This window comes from Felis catus, chromosome D4 (genome assembly GCF_018350175.1).
Source record: "Felis catus isolate Fca126 chromosome D4, F.catus_Fca126_mat1.0, whole genome shotgun sequence".
NCBI classification, from domain to species: domain Eukaryota; kingdom Metazoa; phylum Chordata; class Mammalia; order Carnivora; family Felidae; genus Felis; species Felis catus.
Genome location: NC_058380.1, coordinates 76978331 through 77003139, shown reverse-complemented (window position 1 = coordinate 77003139; position 24809 = coordinate 76978331). Strand labels below are relative to the sequence as shown.

At 40.7% G+C, this 24809-nt stretch overlaps 1 long non-coding RNA gene across 2 annotated transcripts in view; it reads left to right on the top strand.

The window, feature by feature from the left end:
• LOC123381807 overlaps window positions 1-23892 on the top strand; it is a 466019-nt gene extending 442127 nt beyond the window's left edge. Inside the window, exons 6-7 of one of the 2 annotated variants that reach the window (XR_006589250.1) lie at window positions 2955-3026; window positions 23173-23892. This is a non-coding gene — a long non-coding RNA (uncharacterized LOC123381807). The remainder of the gene's footprint in view (window positions 1-2954; window positions 3027-23172) is intronic. The other variant, XR_006589252.1, reaches the window with a different exon arrangement.
• The last annotated feature ends 917 nt before the right edge of the window (window positions 23893-24809 follow it).

Genomic DNA, 24809 nt, shown 5'->3' with positions numbered 1-24809 from the left:
GGTGTCATTAAGGTTTAGAGTTCATGGCTGGTCTCTGTATCTGTGCCACCCAGTCTGTCACAAGCAACTACATGAGGTTCTACCACTGATACTGTAAATCACTTCTCTTCCTATAGTCCAAGTTCTGTGCATGCAACAGGCTAGAGCACTTCGTGTGAAGTGAACATCACCTTGAACAATATGTAGTTCTCATCAGGAATAACAGGTGTTTGGAGATACAGTAGCCAAGTATTACAGCGATAATGTTGCATAAAATCTTGGTAGTTTTATAGCAAAATCATTTACCATCCTGAATCTTTCACGCACTAGTTTATGAGTTGCCCACAGAGATGGGGACACTCTGCCTCAGGTTGTGTGTCATTCATGTCATAAGCTGCATTATGGTCCCAGAAGCTTTCCAGGGCATCATCTTCTCATGGAGAACGATAAAGGCATAAGGGACTGAGACAAATAGAGCAAGAACATTTAAAGCCTCTGTTCATGGCATATCTGTTAACATATCATTGGCCAAAGTAAGCCAGATGGCCAAGCCTAAAGTGGATGGGGCTGGGGTTGAGTGGGATGTCTACACCACCTATTCTACCTATAGGCACTTCAACACCACATAGAAAAAGGGCACGAGTATATAATTCTATTAAAATGAAGGATTGAAAAAGCAAAACAAAAATCATTCTACCAGAGAAGTCAGAGTGGAACAAGAAAATTTAGCTAAAGGTCTTTTTTTTTCAAGTGACTATGAAATCTTAAATTATCTTTCCCCATGATATCCTTCAGCTACATCTTCAGTATTTCCTGATCCTGAAATACGTGTGCTTGTTATTTATTTATGTATTAATCTATTTATTTGTTTTTGATTATTTATTTATGGCTTTTTGGTTCTTGGCCACCCCCTAGCTAATCCTCATCTTGCCTCCTTCTCTTTTGGCAAAGGGAATTTTCATTTCACCGTATACTTAATTCTTTTTGATAAATTATAAAATGACATATAACCCCTGATTTAATCAGAGGGTTGTCATACTATTGCTCCCTTGAATTGTGTGAGCAAAAGTATATATTCAACACAATATACTTCTTATTTCCCAGTTTATAGTTGTTGGTGGTTTTTATTTAGCAATATAAAATACTGATTGATTAAATAAGTCACCTCTACTTCAACTTTTTTCCATTGTGATTTAACAAAGAAAAATTCAGGATTCCTTACTTGTTTGTCATCAGACACATTTCTGGGGCCTGCCACAGTGAATGGCCATACTAATACTTGTATTCCATCTTTCTTATCCATCCCTTGGTCCTATACATCATGAAGGCATGTGCTTGGACACACAGGCCGTAAAGTGACTAATGGGAGGATAAACAGATAATGATAGAACCATCAACTATCCTGCTGAAATTTCAGCTGTTGAAGTTTTGAGCTGGGACTTGAAGTGACTTTTGCATGGCTCTACTCCAGGCGCTATTTGAGATTGAGAGGTCAGATAGAAAAACCATTTGATATTCAACATATGAGTCTATTCTTGGAGCACATGTGCTGTGAATGAAGTTATCTGACTCAAACATAGAAAATATTTATTTAACATCCATGTTTCAGGCACTGTTCTAAGCTCATGGGATATAGCAATTCAGACAAAATCCCTGCCTTTATGGTGCTAACATTTTAATGGGATCCTAAGGAATCAGGAAATAAATTTTTAATAGCTTTCAAAGGAAGACTTACAGAAAAAACCTCAATGACTGCTTTTACTTGGAAAACTGCCTCATAATCAGACTGTGGGGAAAAAAGTGAGGACTCATTCCATTTTTATTTAAATATTCGTGGGGCGCCTGTATGGCTCTGTTAGTAGAGCATCTGACTCTTGATCCCAGGGTTGTGAATTCAAGCCCCATGTTGGGTGTGGATCCTACTTTAAAAATATATATATATATATTCATTCATATATGAAATATATTCATAGTAAAGGTGACCCCAACAGGGTGAAGTACTTTGAGACGTTGGAAGGCTGCTATTGGAAACATAGAAAATGTAATAATGAGTGTGCTTTATTTTCCAAGCTTTCCTGATTATAAGAATATATATCTCTAGGTTCCTCCCCTAGAGAAATTGATTCAGTATGCTTTGGGTGGACCCTGAATCAGGATGGTTAACAGCAAATGGCTCAGGGATTCTTACGAGCAGCAATGTTTGAAAAACACTGCAGTAGGAGTAATGAGAGCGTAGGCTCTGAACCTTCTTTTCTTTAATCATCACATCAACCTTGCAGTGTAGATATCTTTGTCTTTCTTTTCGGGCAACAAGAGTACAGTCTCCAAGATGACAAAGTTAATAAGAAGCAGATCTAAAATTGAAACCCAAAGACCAAAGTCTTTTTCTAAGATTCATGTTTTTTCTATCACACCACACTGTCTTTTTATTTGCTCATTCATTCATTTATTCCATTTTTCTTTCAACAGATATTTATTGAGTGTTAGTCCTTGAGGTAGATGATATGGGGTAAGGAGAATGGAAATTTGAATAAGACCCAAAGAGCTTAACGTCCAGAAAGTATCACATTTGAGCGAAGTCCACAGGACATGTCATGGGAACTCAGAGGAGAGAAAGGTCAGCTACAGATGAGAGATCCTTCACAGAGGAGGTGGCATCTCAAGAGTATGCATAGATAGGTCAGAGGGACAAGAATTCTAGGCATGGGAAGCAGCATGAAGAAAATCCAAGGGTCAGAAAACAGCAGATCATAGAAAATTGTAGAACAAAAGAAGAGAGGTTTCCATAGCCACGTACCTAATTTTAGGACATTTGGAGCAGTATTTAAGATTGACTGATTTCACATATATATCAGAATCCTTTTGAAAGTTTGGAATTTGTAGTAGTACATGGCCATCTTTCCCCCTGGATACACTCTGCAGAAACAAATATCTGCCTCTTTCATAAGCAGTGTCTACTCTACTTTTCTTTCCAGAGATACACATTTATATCATCTGCTCGGCCACTGTGTGCATTTGAGTTCAACCCATGGAGTAGAAGACATAAAGTAAGTGACAACAGATGAAGCTAGAAGGAGAGGTTGAGGCATTGGCAGTTTCCTTGCCTCAGGGGATCAGTTGATGGAAAAGTCAGCTAAGGGTACTGAGCCTGTCTGGTGTTAGCTGTTTAAATAAGCTTTTAGCACTTCCCTGTGTGGGGAGATAGAGCCGGGTGCAGTGACAGCCCGGGACAAGTCCACTCCTGCCCAGGAATTTACAGTCTGCAAAGCCTGCTGTGCAGAGAGTTCTCTAGATGGAAAGTAGGCATTTGGGAGGGGTAGAGGGCTGCGGAATTATGGACCTGGTCAAACAGCCTTTTCTTAAAAGGTGAAACTAGTCAGTGATTAGTGAAGTCCTACTTCTCCATTATTACCTCGGGGCCTGTTCTGTGACTTAAATGTTAGCTTTATTTAGCCAGCCGGGGAAACGGTAATGGCTCAGTGAAGGGGGGAGACCCACTGAATTTCTAAGATTGGCTTGGCATTTTCTTAACCTAGAGATAAATGCTGGGACACATGTTGAGGGAAGAGGGAGAAAGGGAGAGAGAGGGAGAGAGAAACAGACACAGAGAGAGACAACTACCAGCAGAGAAGAATTCAACAAATATGTTTGAGCATCTACTATGTGCCATGCATCTTTCCTAGTGGTCAAACTGGGTACCATATGGTGGAGAACGTGCTAGACATGATTTTTTTTTCCATAGAAGACAAATACTGTAGAAGTTATTTATCTGAATACAAAACTAGACCAATGTCAAGGCTCTGGGTCAGTGAAGCCTGGAGCAGATGGAAACTCAGTGACAGGAAGCAGCCAGTTGTGTATTGTGTAAGTGCATCTGAAGACTGACTCTCCTAAGAAATAGGTAAAGGAACAGTGACTCACATCAGAGAAGTTAGCGGCATGGCAAGAGCATGCATTTTGGAGTTCAGCACTTCACAGTTTGAACTGTGTTCTGTCACTTACAAGCTCGGCAGTAACTAGCAAGTTTCCTCGAGCCTCAGTTTCCTCTTCTATAAAAAAGGAATCATAATGTTTTCATCATAGAGTTTGGGTGAGGATTAAGTGATATTATATCTCCGGACACCCAGGAGGCACTTTATAACTAAGAAATCACATTCCATCTTCAGCTTTCTTAGTGACATGGTCCAAGTCATTAGCCATCCCAACTAGTTTTATTCGTGCTGGAGGATAGGAGACAAAAGAAATTCAGGTCCCAGAACCTCTAAATGAAAGCTAATGAAAAATACATGTTCTCTCACTTCCTTATTTGGCTGCCTGCAAATTATGTCTCTTGATGCATGCTGGTTCCTCTGCAATTCCATGACTTCAGACACTGAACTTTGAGTCTTTGTCACATCAGCAGCACCAAGTAATTCTATACAGAAGTCTGACATTTCCAGTTGAAAAAAATAAATTGATTAAAATTCAAAAGGCATGTAGCGTTCGGCATTTAAAGGTCGAGGAATCTAGGGAACTATCAACTGTAAGATAATTCAACATTTAACGTGGGTGGGGGCAACCAGGATGTGTTTCCTTCCCTCATTGCCCCAGCATTTGACTGCTGGGAACATAATTGTGGCAAATGTAATTACAGCCTCACGATGGGCCATCCATCTTTGGGGGTCCTTAAGCAGTTAGACTTCCCCAGAGTAGGGAAAGATTGATTTGACTTAACATGGCTTATGTCTTTACCTTTGTTAGGTAAGAAAGAATCTTTGTTTTATTTTTCCTTTTGGAATTCCCAGGATGACTGCAAGTCAATTGGTCTTTACTTAAAGAGAGAGAGAGAGCAGAAGATCTCTAGACCATAGGCTCTAGGATTTGACTTACTATGCTCCGTGTTTGACTTATTACACAGGTGTGGTGGAGGTCCCATTCATCATTACATAACAAAGGCCTAGCATAGGACTGGCATATAGTATGTAAGCCTACCATAAATATGTGTTTACTGAATGAATTAAAAGATCATGTGCAGGCTCTTTCAGCTACTATTAGATCCACGGCAAGTTACTCACCTGTTCTGGTCTTCTATGTCCACCTTGGTAAAATAGGGAGAAGAATGCCTACTTCACGGTCCTTAGGTCATTTGTCACTTGTCTGTTGGCTTTATGCTTCCTCCACCGGACTGTGTTCTTCTTTAATGCAGGCACTGTTGTTGTTGTTGTTGTTTTTAGGTCAACACATTTCCCTGTGATGGGGCCTAACTATTGTCAAACTAAGGTTGTTTTTCCCTCTAGTAAAGCATTAAGACAGTAGGGAGTTCCTGGACTTTAGGCTATTGGTAAGATTGCTCTTCGTTTTGTAATTGTATTAAGATATTTATAAACTGATGGAGACCCTTATCAGTTTACCATTTGTTTTCTGCCCTTTCCTTTGTTCTTGGGCAGCCAGAAGTGCTTGAGGAATATCACACAGATCCCACCTGGGGGCAGGGGGCTGTTGCTAGCTTGTGCTTTGCCCTCAGCTTGCCTTATGGTCCACCATCACCTGTTCCTGACGGTGCCCAGCACATTGCCTTGGAAAGGGTAGATTTTCATTGGTATGAAATGAATTAGAATGTGTGCCATGTGAATGCAGGAAACCAATGGTCTAAATCTCTATCCTGCCACCAATGTGTGATGTGACCTCTAGGTCTTAATTTGTTCATCTGTCAAATGAGGAATTTATGTTCAAAAATCTCCAAAGTCCCATTGACTTCTGATATTCTTTGGTCCTTACTCCTGTTTTATCAGGACTTGATTCATTCAAGATCATTTATTGAGTCTTAGTAGGGACTTAAAATTATAGCAAATAAAAGAGATGTCTTGTGAAAACATAAGATAACTAGTGGATGACATGATTGCTCTCTGCAAATATCTAAGGAGTTTTTATGATGGGACCGCTGATCACTTGTTCTCATTTTTACTAAGAGGAACAGGCTTAGGTTATTGCAGGCAAGGATGCAATTAGACATACGGAGAGATTTCTTGATTACTACAGGGATAAAATGATGCTTACTTTCAGGCTCCTGTACAGGTGAGAGCTAGCATCCCCAATGAGTCAATCAATGCATCAACAAATATTTGCTAAGCCTGCTTGCTGCTCATTTTCCTCTTCACAACATTTTACTCAAAGTGTGGATCATGAACCACCTGCATCAGAATCACCTGGAGCTCATGTTAAAAATGTAGATTCTCAGACGCACTCCTACTGAATCTAACTCTCTGGGGCTAATGTCTAGAATCTGTGTTTTAATAAGCTCCCCAAGTGACATTTCTATGTATCCTAAAGTTAGGCAAATGCTGTTCCTGAATTTAATAGTCTTAAGCAATATTTTCTCACAACCAAGTAGCTGTTAAAATTATAACAATGGCAGATACTATTTATTGAGCACCAACCACGAACCAAACATTTCACCTGTGTCATTTACAACAGTCACACTCACCGCACTAAGTAGGCATTATCCCGCCTAAGAGATGAATAAAACAGACACTGAGTGACAAAGTGATTCAACCAGGAAGTGGCAGGACCAGGGCTTGAACTCAGGTCTTCTGACCTTCAATCCATGAAGCCACAGCTGCTGTCCTGACGTGCTAGCCTCTGGGAAGGGCAGTCTGGGAGACTCACGTTCTGCAGCCATGTACTTGCTCATATCTGAAAGGGGAGAAGAGGCAAAAAAAGGTCACAGAGTTGCAGACTCATCCATATTCAGCTTGGTCTGTTAGTTTCAGAGAGGAGACTGAGCAGGAGATGGGTCTCTAGCTCCCTGCAGAGATCCTGAAGTATGGTTTCTCAGAAAATTATTTTCTTAAGGAGAATGTGTGATCCTACTGTGACCCCTGCAGGTCACTCAAAGCAGAATAAACTGACAACCTTCATCACAGATCTATCTCAGTCCAAAGGAAGGACTCCAGGGAGCCACTTTCAATTGGCCCTATTTGCATTACCCCTTGTAATTGCGAAATAAAATCTCCCTTTGGATTCTCAGCTTCTGGAGGTCAGCAAAAATCATGGAGGACATGTCCCCTCCTTGCTTTAGACAAAGAAGGCTCATAGATTATTAATTGGCAGAACTAAATTTTACAGTGAAACAATCAAATAACCATTTATGTCCATTATCAATGATTACCTGGTAGGTGTGTCAGAAGTGGAAGGCAAGTTTGAGACAGGTAAAGTGAGCCAGTGGTATACAAATGCAGATGATTTTAGGAGACTTCCTTAGTCTTTCCCGAACATCTAAATATTTGGGATACAGTCTCAGAACTTCAATGAGTTTGTAACTGAATTCTTTAAAGGTTAAAAAGTCAAGTAACCAACTCATCTGGAATAGTTAAGAGAAAGCATTAAAGAAGCAGGGGAATGCTTGAAATTACTTTATTTCTCACTGAGGTTCATTCATTCGACTTGCCTTGATTGTCAGGCTGCATGGACAGAGGGCTGCAAAAATAATCAAGTCACAGTCTCATTTTTGAAGAGCTTATGGTCTTGTGTTTCATTTGCTCTGTTAGGAAGAAAAACAAAATAACCTACCAGTGGGGAATTCTCAATTTAAAAGAGATGTCAGGGCAGGATTAACTCAAGAAAATCAGATAAAATTAAGGTCATAAGGAGTGGGTGAAAGGCATGGCCACAAAATTGCTTGGGTGCCCTTGGGTAAGTCACTTAACCTTTCTGGCCCCTAGTTTCCTTATCTCAAATGTAAGGGAGTTGGATTAGGTGATCTCAGTGGTCCTGTGTGACTCTAAGAGACTGATTCTACTTCTGTTTTTATAAATTTATAAGCTACTGAACTAAGACGCATGACTTGTCTAGAAATACTAAGTCCATTAAAATAAATTCCCCCACTGCTCAAAAAAAACAAAATCCACCTTAGAATCTCAGGCTCCTTAGTGAAAACCTAGACTAACCCTATCAATTTAGACATGAAAGTGCAGAGAAGGAAAGGAACTTAACCAAGGTCACATGCAAATTAGGGTCTGAAACTCTTAAAAGGTAGGCTTCCACAGTCATAGTTAAGAAGGAAGCCCATCTTGGGGCACCTGGGTGGCTCAGTCAGTTAAGCCTCTGACTTCGGCTCAGGTCATGATCTCATAGTTCACGAGTTTGAGCTCCAGGTCTGGCTGTCCTGACAGCTCAGAGCCTGGAGCCTGCTTTGGATTCTGTGTCTTCCTCTCTCTCTTGCCCCCCCTACTCATGCTTGCTCTCTCTCTCTCTCTCTCTCTCTCTCGCTCTCAAAAATAAATAAAAACATTAAAAAGAAGGAGGAGGAGGAGGAGGAAGAGGAGGAGGAGGAAGCCCATCCAGTGTACTTCCCCCCCCACCACTTTGTTGCCTGTATACATAGTACTGAGTATTTTTTTAGAATTTTTTTCAGATATAAAATCATTTTATTAGTTTTGGAACATAAAATGCATTATGCATATCCCAGATTGCTTTTAGACTAACAGTTTAACTGTTATGAAAGATGCAGGAAAAATAGGAGGATTTTTTTTTTCAAAATGCCAAAAATATTAACAGAAAATATCTCCCTACCATGTTTCTGTACTTCTTTCCTTCATATCTATAATTTGATCTCCAATTAAGGACTCCAGAGTTGTTGTAGAGGCAGTCGTTGAAATGGTAGCAGTTGTGGAATTAGTGATATTTGTTTTGATGAAGTTAGTGAAGGTCATTAGTTTGATTATATAATTTTAGATGGGTTTTGTAGTTAAACAAATTCAGACATAGACAGGAAAGGAAATTTACTGCATCAAATATACAAGGCAAGCTTGAGGTCAGGATTGATCCAATAGAGAAACAGCGTCAATAAGAAAAAACACCAAGTGCTTTTCTGTCTCCTCTTTCTAACTTCAGCATGCTTTCATCCTAAGGGTGGTTCCCATTATAGTCACAAGGTGCTTTCCTGCAATATCCTGGGCTACATATTTCCTTATGTATGTCCAATAAGAGATGAGTCATCTTTTCCTTCTGACTGACCCGGAGTTATGAACCTGACTTTCACTGGACAGACTTGCATCACTTATTCTTCCTGAATCAATAAGTATCATAATATACAATAACTATTCTCATGGTAACCTGTTTGTTGGCTTACTGAAATCACTTAAAACTCCTTTAGCTGAGAGGGGAGAATTTAATTTCTTCTCAAACTCCTGTGTTCTACACAGTAGTTAAGAGGAAAAATAGATTTGGAGAGAATACCATAATTTACAATGTTTGGATTAAATGTGATGCTGATAGTGGTACAGATGATAAAAGATGACTAAGTCATAGAGAAGAATAAGGATGATGGAGGTGATTATGCTGATGAAGTGGTAAAGCCATCAAGGCAATAAAGATGATGCTGATAATGGTGGTGGCAACAATGGTAGAGAGGTGTTAAAAGTGAAGGTGATGGGAATAATGAGGTTAATAATAAGGAGAAAAGCAATAGGTCAACATTCAGTTAACATAAGTGTAGTGAATTTGCATGCTTTTCTCATGCACTCTTACATAATTTACCTCTGGCCACCATTTTTATTTTTCCCTTGTAATAATGCTAGCATACCCCCTTTTCCTGGCCACTGTTGTTGGCCCAAGATTGGACACCTGATCCAGGAAAACCAATCCACAGTTTGGGCTATCCTAAATGAATTGGAAGTCAAGAATTTTCATCATGACACCAGTTGTAGCCAGATGATGATGGCCTCTTAATTTTTTTTAACGTTTATTCATTTTTGAGAGACAGAGAGAGTGCAAGTGGGGGAAGGGCAGAGAGAGAGGGAGACACAGAATCCAAAGCAGGCTCCAGGCTCTGAGCTGTCAGCACAGAGCCCAGTGTGAGGGCTTGAACCACTGAGCCATGAGACGATGACCTGAGCCGAAGTCAGATGCTCAACCTACTGAACCACCCAGACACCTCAATGATGGCCTCTTAAAATGGCAAGCTCAATATCATTTACTGTTGTATGTTATCTGTTCATAATGATTTGTTCCCACTTCACCCCTGCCATGCTTCCCAGACTCCTTTCCTTGAGGCTTTACCATGTGGCATATCCCAACCAATGTGATACAAGCAAACATGATTCTACTCTCACATGAACGGAAGCTTTCAATTTGATTGTATGGCTTGCCTGAGTTCTCCTATCCTGGGCCACCTCTCTGAAAACATGTCCCCCGGTAGTTGCTTTTTCTTCAGCCTGGGTTGCAGAATAAGAAAACATGTGGAATCAAGCTAAGTCTAGCAGGGCTGTAGTTGACCCAAAGCCTTCAAAAAATGTAAAAATTAAATATGTATTGATAGGCTTTTGAGATTATTTGTTATCCAGCATAACCTAGATAAAAACTGACGCATTTACACTCAGGCCTGCTAAGAACAGAGTTTGCGAAGCTACATCCACATGTAGGTAAGAGGAAAGATGACACAGAGAACCTGTAAGAAATCAAATGAAGCTGGTCTACAGAAGTAATTAAGGAATATCTCAACATTTCTGTCCTCGGAAGAACTGAAAGAAAAGAGTTGCAGGGGGCGGGGGGCATGCAGGTGGCCCATTCAGATGATCATCCAACTTCAGCTCAGGTCATGATTTCATGGTTTGTGAGTTCCAGCCCTGCACCGGACTTGTTGCTGTCAGTGCAGAACCCGCTTTGAATCCTCTGTGCCCCTCTCCCTGCCCTTTCCCAACTTGTGCTCTCTCAAAAGTAAAATAAAATACTTAAAAAAGAAAAATAAGAAAAGAGTTGGATCTTAGGATACCACAGTGGCAATATGATTGCAATACCAGATGCAATAGCCCCAGGTTACAGTCAAAGATTAGACCTTGTTACCTCATCCCTACCCTTGTTGTCAGAGCAGAAGCAGTTCCACATTGGGCCTTCTCCCTGAGGCCCTTATAGTGTAAGTGAGGGGCTCATTTCTCATTGGCTTATTTCCTCTGAAGACCACGTGAAGGAGGAGGCATCTTACTATAATTGATTCAACTCCTTTCTCTTACTGAGGATGATATTTCCAATAAATCAAACATTCTTCAGCCTGGATCTTGTTTTCTAAAAGTTAATCTTTTGACTCGGTTACAATTTTTGTTAAAACATGAACATTCAGTGAACACAGTGGCATTTTCTCTATTTCCTACAAGAGAGAATTTCTGAAGTTAAACTTTCCCATAAACAATTTGAAGCCTGCCTTATTTTTTTTTAAGTCACATAAATATTAGATACAAGCAGACATTTCAGAGATTATCTCCATAGAATCTCAATTTCTTCATCTGTAAAAAGGAAATAATTATATGTGTACCTTGGGGACCATGTGAGTATTATGCAAGAGAAAGCGTGAAGGGTGTCTGACACACAGAAAATACAAATGACAACTATTATTAATATTGAGGGAAAGGACAGGGTGGAATAGCTGCAAGAAAAGGAAGTGAAAAGAATTTGTGAATTAAATAACAAACATAGAGGCTCATAAGGGGCTGTTTGGGGAAAAGGCAGAGAACAAGTTATGCAAACAGCAAACCTGTCCAAAGTTAACAGGAAAGGAAACCCAGAGTGAATTCCATCTGCTTTCCGCCTGCACCTGCTATTTATTTACTTTTCAGCTTCATCAATAGAGGCCAAATTGTTATATTTTAAATCCGAAAACATAAGGAGAAAAGAGAGAGATGTGGAGAGAGAGAAAGAAGGAAGGAAAAAGAATAAGACAATAATAGCTAACATGTTTTGAGTTCCTACTATGAGCCAGGCACTGTTTTAAGAACCCTGCATGAATTAATACATTTACTATTCACAGTACTCAATAGGGAGGTTACTCTTGTTGTCCGTATTTTACAAGTAAGGACCAAAGTGTAGAGATAATAGCTGGTAAAAGGGAGAGTCAGCATTTAACCCAGCCAATCTGGCTATTTAAGTCCCATTAAATAGCCTGAGCTAGTATGGAATGGAGAAATATACTAGGAGAGGGAGGAAGAGGAAAAAGAACATCATCTTCTCCCTGTGGTTGGGTAGATCTTTATACATGAGATGGAAAGCAGTCTGATTTAGGAGCAGTACAGTTTGGGACCCATTCCAGATTCTTTTCACTTTGCAGGTGCCATTTGGTTTATGACTTTTGGTGGTTCAGTAAATGTCTGAACCCGTTTCTTCATTTGCAAAATCCCATAGCTTTCCAGCTCATCTGTGTGCGTAAAATAATAATAGGACAACACTTATCTGTTGTAAAAATTAAATCATGTAATTTAGGTAAAATAATTAGTGCATGGCAACTGCTCAATAAATGATAGCTATTATCATGATAATTATATGTTAGTATTAAGTTAGTTGGAGAGGAAGAATCAAGAAATTCTCCATGAAAAAAAAAATGGTATTTTAGCAGCTTTTGGTGGATGCGAGGATTTTCACAGGTAGAAATCAGATAGATTGTCCTAGCAGAAGGAAGAACATGAACAAGGCTTAGTCATAGGAACACACAAAATTGATGTTCTGAATTCACTATTTCAAGAATCAAGGAAGCATGTAATACATTTTAGAAATGTACTACTCTACAAAATTGTTGAAAAGCAACCCTTAGGAGCTTAATGTGGCAGACCCTCAGTCATCTAGGAACTTTTACTGAGGGGAAAAACAGTCCCAGAGGGATCCCCATACTGGAAATTCTACTGCCACAAGACACAAAGACCCGTGATCAGCAGCATTGCCAAAGAATGTCCTTTGGAGATCGTCTCCTCCCAGAAATAGTTGGCTTCTCCCTTTTTTCTCCTGCAGCTTTTGGAAGAAACACTGACCAAAGCCATTATGGGATCAGACTCCAATTCCAGAATCTTATTATTTAAGTCAAGTCCAGATGTGGTTGAGGCCTCTCAGATACGTCTCCTTATGTATCAGTCTCCTTTATCCAAAATTCTGTGACCTAAAAAGGCACCATCCATCACTGACTCACCATCACCATTCCATCACTGACTCAACATGTTATGAGTAGAAACTGGATGGCCATAAAAGACAGTTCCACTTAAAAAGGGGAGAAATGTAAGTGCCATAGCTGTCACAATTCTGGTTACATGTTGTCAGTTCCCTCCTAATTTAGGAGCAGGTAATGTCCTTTGAATAGGGTCTGGATCTACTCCTTGGAAGTGGCTCCCAAGGTCGCTTTTATCTTTAGCTTTTCACTCTGCCCTCGGGAATCTTGACTCTACCCTCTGAGATGTTTTTTGCTATTTTATAAGAAATGGCCCTGTTTACAAGTAAGTAAATTTCTTAGGCTATTTCCTGCCTAAAGGAAGCTGGGGGCTTAGCGTCTTTTCAGAAACATGAACGTTCTCAGTCTCTTCTAGTGCAAGCTGGTAGTACATTGGTGATCCAACTCAAAAGCTTTCTGGGCTTTCAGCATATCAGTGTAGAAATGCAGAACCACTAGACAGAAGCAACAGCTACAATTCTTTTGACATGCCTCTCTACTTTGTCCATGTGTTGTTTCTTACACTGCTGTAGGACAAATGCCCTTTAAATTCTCAGAAGCCCTTTGTGAAGGTTTACTGGGTACAACTTTAAATCTTTCTGGTATCTTAAACCCATGATTTTGGTACCATCCAGCAATTTCTTACTTTATGAATTATTTAAAATTTTAGTTAAGGCCAGATGTTGGCCAAAAATGAGTCTTTTATTCATGATTTTTCACATATCATTTCAGTGCAAACGACAACGGTTTTTGCCAATTTTTATCTATATTTAAGCATCTTGGCCTATGTATCCTAGTTATTATTATGTTTTGGTATATTTTGGCCTTTAAAACTTTTTCTCAAACCAGTATTCCTCCAAAATAATAGCCAATTATAATATTTTCTTGACCATATTTTATTTTCTAATTTAACTCTACAATTACCTTCATGAAATAGGGTTAAAATTTACATTTTACAGTTTAAAAAAAGGCTCAGAGAGGTTAATTTTCATTCCAAAATTACATTGCTATTAGCATAGCTGGCACTTAAGCTTCAATTTGTCTGTCTTCAAAGCTAGAAAATTGACCAATTTCACTCCACTGTGTTTCATCATAATAATCTCACCCTCTGGCACTACACTTTACAGTTTACCAAGCATGATCTCATTTGATCTCATTTAATCCAAGCCTAAGCAATTTGAAAAGGAAGATTCTCTGTCTTGGCCAAATGGAGGGCTAAACTGTAATATAAAACCCTCCTCTTCTCTCATCTTCACCAACAAGACAAAGAATAAGTAATTTCAAAACAACTTCCCTTCTTCCCTGTGGCCAAAAAACAAAAAAAAAAAATGTTTTCCCTAGTCATTTTCAATCAAGCTACTCTAGATTTCCTGGTAAACTTAGCAATTGTTGGTGATGTCCCCCAGTTCTCTTTCCTTCCATTGAGTTGGGTTGATTTGTGTGGTAGGAAAGATGGATGTGCGGTTGAGGAGAGATGTCAGACTGAACATTATTTGTACAAATTGTGGCTGCTACCCTTCGTGGACATGGTCACCATGTCTCTCCCATGGAGAATATGGTAATCTGGTTGATGCACAGGGCTTAGGAGGACCCAGAATTAGAAACCCATGGAAGCAATATTCTACACCCATTTTTAAACTTGACTTGACAGTATAAAGGACTGAATTTGGACTTCTGTGCGTTTGCTGATCATTCAACATTTTGAGCTACCACCTAGTGGCACTGCATGCCAGCCAACGGTTCAGAGTGGACAGCTTTGCCGTGTTCTCTGTATAGCAGGGTGTGCTTGTCCAAGTGATTGCTTTTTTTTATTGTATTTTGACCTTCCTGTCTTGTAATTGTGAATGGAAAGTAGAAAATGCAAGTGCTGCTACTTGCAGCAGAAGCGGAGCTATAATAAGCTTAATATAATCAAGGAAAATGTGGCAATCACCCCAGCATAATGCTTTAGTATGTGTGTGGGTTCTGAATGCAGAGCTTTCTGCTTTGAACTTAGGCTCCATCACTTATCAATGGATGACCTTAGGCAAAATGCTTTCGTATCTTCTATAAAATGGGGATTATAATAAAATTCCTTTCTCATACATCGTGTGAAGATTAAATTACATAATCATGAAAGATGTTATTTAGAGACCCTACAAGACAGTGGTTTTCAAAGTAGGATTTTCTGCCCAGCAGCATCAGCATCGCCTGGGAGCTCTTTTGAAGGACAAATTCTCTAGCGCCACTCTAGTCTTAGAAACCCTGGGAGTGGGGGTGCAACACCAAGCCATCCAGGTGATTCTGATGCCCTGATGCTGCTGCTGTTTCTACCAATTGTGATGGAGAAGAGCAGGCTCAGAGGTTAAATGATCTGGATTTAAATTCCTGTTCTGCCTCTTATTGCATGCTTTGGGGGTGAACTGTACAGCCTTGAGTGCCTCGGTTTTCTCATCTGCAAGTTTAGAACAATAATATATTTATTCTGGACTTGTAATGAAAAGTTAAAAACATATCTGTCATATACCAAGTCTTCAATACATGATACCTAGGCGTTTGTGTGGTTCTGATGATTGTTTTATTGCTTCTGGATTTAACTGTGCTTAATCCAAATGGCTTTATAATTCATAGAGAATCAATTTAAAATCAAAATTAAAGAGCACGTCTGAAATATTGAAAAAATATCATAGAAGGGTTTTTTTTCTAAAATTGGAGGCAACTATGAATTTTATTTGTTTTCTAGCTAATTGAAAAAAGACACTCTTCTACAACATGGTGGTTTATAGCTTGATTTCTGTATTTTTGCTATCATACACTTTTTTAAAGTTTATTTATTTATTTTGAGAGAGAACACAAGCGGGGAAGGGCAGAGAGAGAGAATCCCAAGCAGACTCCGTGATGTCAGCACAGAGCCTGATGCAGGGTACAAACTCACAAACTGTGAATCCATGATCTGAGTCAAAATCAAGAGTTGGACGCTTAACCGACTGAGCCATCCAGGTGCCCCCACTATTATATATTTGTTAAGGAATATATTAATTCAAAATGTATTGTCCTACCAGAACACCACTGTCCCAGAGCTGGATTCTCTCAACAGGGACTTCCTGGTCTGCCAAGATGGACAGAGCCTACCAGTCAAGACGCTGAAGGCCAGTTCCTCTCAGTACAGGGCTGGCATTTGCTTTGGGCAGAGGCTTGCTCCAAGAAGTACCACTGGAAAGGGAGCTCCATGCCCCACCTCTCAGGTACAATCTGAGCAGATACCTGCTGGCAGGTAGGCATAGCACAGGAACCAAAGACACAGGAAACAAGAGAGAAAGCAACTGTCGGCCAAGCCACAGGGAGCTCCAGAGGTTCTGGGCTGTGCCAGGCCAGGACACAGAGCAGAAGCAACTCTCCTCCTATAGAGGAAGAGAGAAAGAGCACAATCGTGCTCCCAGACATTTTTCTGCCACTAACTCATTATCAGACTCCAGACACGTCTCTGTCCCTTCTGGGTCCCCCTATCTGAAAAACAAAGTGAATACAGCTATAAAAACCCAGGATCTCAATGATTTGTATGTAAGTCAAAAAACTACCCATGATGGGTGTGTTTTCTAAGTATGTCCTTGACCATGATGCTAAGTCTTCTGCCAACCCCAGTAACCATCCTACCCCAGTGCTGGTGCATATCTTTCCATGCACCATTGCTGTTGGAACAGCAACGCTGGCATCCCCACAGTCCTGACCCCAGGTCTTACATCTAGAGGATGGGGTTCTTGGATGGCTGTGTCTTCCCTGTCCCCGATGTTTGGTCTGGTAACAGCCATTGTCATGGATGACCTAGACATGCCTTTATCCATAAGACTTAAGGCCACTTCTGACTCCCTAGCATTTCTTTCCAGAAGAAAGGGGCTTTCATTTTCCTTAATCCCCTTCCTCTGCATTCTCTTTCTTTCCCTTCACTCTTATCTCCTCTAAGATTGGCTTTTTCTAAAGGATAAATATTACTTGGGTCACAGTTGGACTTTATCATGTTGCATGTCTTTGCTGAGCCTCTATTTCCTCATCTGTGTAACCAGGATAGCAGCATAGACCTCATACTATCACAAGGAAGATTAAACAAGAGAAGACATATAATGTGCTCAGCACGCGGCCTGGCCCAGACAGTAAGCTCTCAAAAAGTAAGCACTAATTTTATCATCACCATCATCTTCATCACATCATGAGCTTATGGCAGTTATCTCTGGACTTATCTACTTATGTCAACAGGAATCCTGTTTTGCTCACTACTAGTTATTAACCCAGAGGCTGGTACATAAAATAGGTTCAAAATGTTTGTGAAATGAATGTTGGAAGACAGAAGATAGACAAGGACTTTTGCAGTATGGGGTGTGATGTGTGTGTGTGTGTGTGTGAGTATGTGTATGCGTGAGTGTGTATGTGTGAATGTGTGTGGAAGTGTGTGTGTGTGTGTGTGTGTGTGTGTGTACTACAGTCCTGACTGGGTAAGCTCTCTCTCCTCTACCGCACCTGTAGCTCTGCCTCACACTCAGACCCTAATTGGTTGGATGGCTCTGTGGGGATTCCCTAGTGCCACTCTGTTTCAGTCTGTCCCCCAAGCCACTTGGCCCACCTGCCCTCATCCCTGGGGAGCCACAAGATCAGAGCCAGAGGCATTAAGTACATGTTCCTACTAACTGGTGTGAAAGATGGTGGATAAAATTTGAGGAAAATAACCAGCTTATCCATAGTTAATGTTTTCGAAACAAGAACAGAGAATGAAGACCATTTACCTGATATTTAGAACCCCAAAACACACTCAGAGAAATAGGCACCTAGATAGACTCCTTTTGCCTCAGCCATACTGTTGATCTACTAACAAACATGGCCTAAGAATGTGCACCAAGCACCATGCTAAGTACTGTGGTTATGGAGGAAAAATATAAGTCTCTGTTGGTAAGGAAAGGAGCAGGAACCAGGAAAAAAGTGAACAGAATTATAATACAATATGGTAAATAGGACTATACTGGAAACACAGAGGACTGTAAAAGTCACCACTTTCAGCTAGATGAAGTCAAAGAAATTTTTCCAGAGGGAGCAGCATCCATGCTAGCTTTCCAAGAGAGTGTTACAGTTAAGCAAATGAAGGAAAGATATATGTGAATGCATGGGGCCAGGGAGGGGTGGGGTGAGAACATGATGCTTGCTGGGAAATCCAAGTAGTTCAATGAGAGTGCTGATAATGACCGCAATAGTAGTAATAATAATGGCAGGAATATACCAGCTAACACTTCTACAGTACTTGCCATGTGTCAGACGCTGTTCTGAGCATTTTACATATTGTGACTCTTTGCACAACTGGAACTTAGGGGTCTAGGACTTAAAAGGCGTTGAGAGAGGCCAGGTTCAGGAATACATGGTTCCAAATCTCAATAGTTTTGTGAATAGGCTTTGGGGTTATGGTTTGACTACAGGATGATGGTTGGTTATAGAAGGGCATGATAGGTCTTGATCAAGTATATGTTTTAGAATGATTATTCTCAATACATCCTGGTGGGTGGATAGGGGTGACTGTAGACAGGAGGCTGAGAGAGCAGTGGACAGGCTGGTGGAGCCATCCAGATGAAAGCTTTGAGTCCCTGAATCAAGAAGCAGTGTTGGGAACAGTCACTATCGATTGACTTGCTGAGGGCCATTCCAGCTAGATTCAGAACTTGTTTTGTTTGTTTTTTTTTTCCAGGTTTATCAACATATACTAAATACACAAAATGCTTCTAGTATTTAATGTGTGCATTACGATGAGTTTGGACAGATGCATACTGTCTCTAAGTCTACAGTCTTTCCTGCATCACAGTGTGTCTCAGATGCCAGATGACTTGGAGTATCACTGACCCCACCCTCTGGCCTTTACCACTTACTAGCTGGGTTATCTTGCAGGCCACTCTATTTCTCTCAGCCTCCATTTTCTCATATGCTAAATGATGGTTATAAGACCTCTGCTTGCGTGCATTTGTGGCTTACAAATATTAAACTGTGATGTAACGCTTTATTGTGTGGATACTGCAGAGAAAGCTCAAGATGGGGATGATGAGGACCCGGCTTTCCAGAAATCATTTCCCTTTGGTTTCTCAGACCAAGCTCTATCCATTTATTTAATCCCTCTCAGTATCGCCCTGACCCTTTCTCCCCTTCCAGAAAGAAATAATGTCTCTTTTCTTGTCCCATTAAAACCGTGTTCACAACTCAGCCTTTATATCAAAAAGACCACAACCTTTAAATAATGACAAATTCTGGGTAAATGATTGTTGATGTCTGCTTTAAGACTTGAACTCCCCCAATGTTCAGAGACCATGAGAACAACTATATATATATATATATATATATATATATATATATATATATATACATATACACATACATACATGTGTGTATATATATACGCACACACATGTGTATATTTTTAAAATATATATACTTATATATAAATATATATATATACACATATATATACTTAAATACACACACACACACACACACACACACACACACACACACACACACACACACACACCCTTATGTTTAGAGTTGAAAACCAGAGCCTTTTTGTTGCTGCGTTATTTAATTATTCAGAATAGAAGTTGCCAGCTACAGGAAATGACTGCTCGCAACATGTAATTTGCCTCCCAAACAAGCTCATTTGGGCTCTGACATTTGACAGAGAAAGGTCTGGGAAGATGAGCTGTTCAGAAAGGGTGTCTGTGCATCTGACACCGCCTGAACTTTGGTAGGTTGATTTTTACAATCGCCAGATCATCAAAGGTTAAACTCATTTAAATTCTCCCTTTACTAGCGAAGAAAGAAAACAAAATGCCACAAGCTGCCTTAACCTGCTGTCCTCAACTGCATGCACTAGCTGGGGACTCAGGAAATTCTTAATGCCTGCAAAAGGTGGTGCCAAGTTGGTAAAGTTAATCTACCACCACCCCGTTACACTTTCTGCATCTCTGCCTCTCTTTGGAAATCTAGAGGCCTCCTGCTCTGTTGAATCTGCTTTATATAAATCCGCTCTTCCATCAACACCCATCCAATCCTCCATTTCTTCCCTTTCCAAATATCCTTAGGTTTTTGGTGTTGGGAATAGAGCTGGGGACTGGGCACCTAGAGTGGAGTGTTTGTCTTTTGCCCAGGTTCTGTCCCATTCTCTCCCATGATGCTGCAAGAATCTTCTGACTGGTGTCCCTTCACCATTTAACCCTTGTTGCACCTCCATAGGCACACCGGAACACTTTGATATGGGACTAATGGGACTGTTTCCCTCCAGTGACTGCAAAAATTGCCATCATCCATCTGAGTCCTGGACACAGGGCCTTTGTCTTATTAATTCACTTTACAAATAATTATTTAATACCCAGTGTATGCCAGGCATTGTGTACAAGGTATCTGGGAGGTATAGCAGTGATTAAAACAGGCAATGGCCTTTGCTCTCACAGCTGATAAATAAGTAAACAAAGAACACAAAAAATAAATATATAACTTCAAACTATCTGGTTAAAAAACAAATACTACTAGAAGAGAAAATAAGAGCTTAGGTTGGTATGAGGAGACCAAGGGAAGTCTGTGGAGTCTGATGGTCTAAGTAAAGTCTGGAGCATGGGTAGGATGTGAGAAACATCACGTCATGCTCAAGAAGGACAGTGTGACCAGAGCCTAATACTCGAGGGAGATGTGAAAGTGGACAGGTAGGCCAGGCTCTGGCCGCATAATACCTGACAGGATGAGAGTCCTCAGCCCTGATGTTCAATGCTGGGGAGGTTTTAAAGACTACAGATGCCTGTTTCTTACCCCCACTCAATTCACTTTGGACCTTATGGGAGGGGCCTGAGCCCCCATCGTTTTGTAAAGCTCTCCAGGTACTGCAAATGTGCAGCCAGGATTGAGGATACCTTCTGTAGAGTCTCTACAAATTGGCCAAACTTTCCTCTTTGGTTTTACCACTGTCTTGCCCATCAATTCCCTAACACTATTCCCTCACATCCTTTCTCCCCCATATATACTAACCACTTCATGCATTGTCATTTCTACTCGTTTGGTTTCCTTGGCATAAAATTCAACGCCCCTTTCCCTACATGGGTTAGGGATGTTTTTGGTTGCAAGTAACCCAAACCCTGACTAAGTATAGCTTAAATAAACAGATTCTTGTGTTTCTCATATTACAAATGTCAAGTAGGTGCCACCTACCATTGGTTCAGAAACCAATGCCAGGGCCTTCCATACAGAAAGAAGGAAAGAAAGATGGGCCCCTGGTCCCTTTCATCAGAAAAACAAGTTTTCCTAGAAGCCCCACTCTGGTGACTTCCCTTCTGTCTCAATCGCCATATTTGTATGACAGGCCAACCTTAGCTGCAAGAGAGTTTGGGAGAGTAAAGGGTGGATTTGAAGTGATTAACTTAGATACACCATGTCCCACAACCTTGGGCTTGGTGCTGGCATTCTGTCAAAAGGAAAAAGGTGGAGGTAGTTATTGTTCAGACAACAGAAACTGTCTACCATATATGCTCTTAATCTGCTCAATGAACTCCTACCGCCTCTCACTAAGTGCAAAATTGTGGTCCGGACAAGAAATGTTACATCCCCAAGGTGACTTGTGCTAGAGACAATGAGAGACAAAATGAAGCAGCAGGGGTTCTTGCCCCTAAAGTGTTTATGCTCTAGTTTTAAGTTGGAGAATTTTGGTGAGTATGAGTGGTATGGGGGACTTGGAGACAAGGTAAAGGACACAGGCACTGTGATGTTCTATAAAATTTAAGGACTTCAGAGAAGTAACAGAACAGTGTGGGGTTGAGGGAAAGACCGCCTCTTGAATGACCCTAGAAAATATGGAATCTAATAGGTTTTCTTAGGTAGATAGAGGGAGAAAAGAATCCAGATTGCAAAGAACACAGCTCCAGTCCCACTACCAGTATCTCCATGAGTTAGGAAGAGGATGAATGTGCAGAAAGAGATGATCCAAAGCTCTGCCAGGACCAGGGGTTAAAATTGTTCTGGATATTTTCAGCCTCCTCTGTGATCAGTACACATACATATTTCAGGAATGGACTGCTTCCTCCAAATGACTCCTTCTGGACCACATGCTTATAGTTGGACCCTATCCTCATATATCTCTGACAATAAAAAAAAAAACTATTTTAAATTATTTTTTTTTTCTGCTGTGAGTAGTGGAATAGACAATGAGTCTCACCCCCAGGGAGAGGGGTATGCTTTAGCTGCATCTACTTTCAGACCCTGACCCTAGACTCATATGTGGATGGAAACCCATACCATCTTTGGATAATTCTAACTACAATAATAACTGCCATTGTATGCATTATCATTAAACATTCATAACCTGAAGAGGTGGGCTTCATTATTATCCCCACTTTTCAGGTGAGGAACTGGAGGCACAGAGAGGTGAGGCAGTCTAATTGGAGCGGTCAGGATTAGCATGTAGCCAGTCTGGCTCCAGAGTCTGTGCTGTAAAGTGGTATTCAACTTCCTTTCATGACTCCATTATAGTGTATTGCTTACCAATTAGGAATTTCTTCTTAATACCACCTGGAATTGGAATTTTTGGTGCCCACTCTAAACCCAAGACTATCAATCCTACTGTCCTACCCGCTATGCAATGAGAGGCCACCAAAGTGAGCCACCATGACCCAGGAACAGTCTTAAGAACCAGTCGTTGCTTCTCCTTCCTACCCCTTCATCTCACATTCTCTCTGTGCTCTTGTTCACCCCCACCCCTTGGCTCTGCCTCCAGCCCCATGCTTGCCTCTGAAATTGGCCTCAATTTGGCTTTCACAGTTTTAATCCACTATGCTTTAAAATATAGCGCTGGTCAGGCTTTTCCACTCTGTCCTCGAACCGGATCTCTGGGAAGTTTGGGGTAATTTTATGGAGCCAGTCCAAGCCCCCGTGACCCCAGTTTCAGTGCCAACTATGTCTGTTGCAGCCCCTCAGGAAGGAGTGCCATCTGCTTTCTAGTTTTGCTGTTGTTAATGTCGGTGTTTATTGTTGGTATCCATGGAGCTCTTGCTTTGTACTGAACACTGAGGTAAGCACTTGATGTGGTTTGTCTCACTTAATCTACCTCTTCCCAATTCTGTAGGGTCCATGTTATCATTACCTCTATGGTACAGACAAAGAGATGGAGCACTGAAAAGTTTTGATCACTTGCATAAGGTCACGCTACTACTCTAAGTGGAGAAGTAGAGCTCGGATCCATGTCTGACTGAGACCAAATTTCTCTTTTCTAGAGCTTCACAGGATAAGCCCAGATCCTCCTTCATATGTCAACCCTTCAAGTATTCATGGACACTTCTTCCATTTTCCAGAGTCCCCTCTAGTTTCAACAGCCACAGTTTCAGCCACTGTTCTTCTTTTGCCATGATTTCATCTTCATCTCTCATCATCCACATCTCTGCCCAGCATGTCCAATGTTAATCTGCTTTTACAAGTGGTGTAGACCTGTATTCACTCCTCCAGGTGTGGTCTGGTTAACACAACATATACAGTTGGCCTATCACCTCCTTCATCGTTTATGGTCTATTTCTGGCAATGAAGTCATACATTATTTTGGCAGCCTCTACAACCCCAATCAACAGAATGACTCCAGAGGGAAATTGCTTCTGAATGTGTCTACTGTTAACTGTGAAAATAGCCAAAATGAAGGGAAGTAGAGGAGATACTTGGAGAAACGATGCCGAGGGGGGGAAGATTGTTAGAAGACACTGTGTTGGGAGTGGGGGGCTTGTTGACCATGGATGTATTGGCTCATAGGTAAAATATTACCCCACACCTAGCTGCCAATGACCCAGTCTTTTCCTGGGAATTCCCCAGGTGGAAAGGCCATCTCGAGGCCATCTGGTCTGCTTATCTTTGTGTTCTGCTCAGCAGTTAGTGTTTTTGATGCTGGGGCCCCTTGGTCCTTGTGGTCCTGTGACATAATGGAATCAAATTAAAGGCCCATTTACCAGCTTTATTGTCGATTATTTATAATACTCTGGTTCCAAAGTGCTTCTTTATAGAGTGCTTAAGCTGCCATCACTGGATAGAGCTTGCCATAAATGCCTTCACATGCACAGCACATTATGTTCCTTAGCCGCAGCAAAAAGGGAAAAGATTATTCTCAATTATTTCATATAGTCTATTTTATTGTTTTATTGTAATAAACTGCCATACCTTACACCACTTTAAAATCAATAGTTTGCATTAAAAATAATGAAACGTGGCTATTAATCTTGGATAGCATTTCTGCTATTACTTTCTGATAGTGAATCTGTAATATAGAGAAGGCAATAATTATTCACTTCCAATCAATAGGAACATTTTCAAATGCTCCTGTGTGTCCCACTGATATTGCATCAATGGGAGCTGATGACAATAGGGGTATAGATTTAGAGACTCCTAGTTCACATGAGGTTCTTCATGCCCTCCCTGAACCTGTCTCCACCTTCCCTGACTCTCAGACCATCCTTTTTAATTCCTTGAGACAATATGATACACTTATTAAATGCCCAGGTTAGGGAGTCAACAGCCAGGGCTCAATTCTTAATTCCAAAACTCACCAGTGCTATTTGACCTTGGGCATGCTATTTAACCATTCCCTGCCTCAGTCTCCTCAGCTACAAACAATGAATAATAACGCCTACTTTGCAAGATTCTGAACATCATGTGCAACACTTCACAGGATATGCTTATCCCAGTGTCTAAATTGTCGTAAGCATACTAGAAATGATAGCTACTATTATTATGCTCTGTATATTTGACATTAATGAATGGCCCAATAGATAGCCGTTGTTTCCTGAAGAGTCATTAGTGAAAACACGGGTGAAATGGCTAGTTCCATTCTATCCTTTTGCTTCTTCATTTCAATCTGACATAAGAAGTTCCA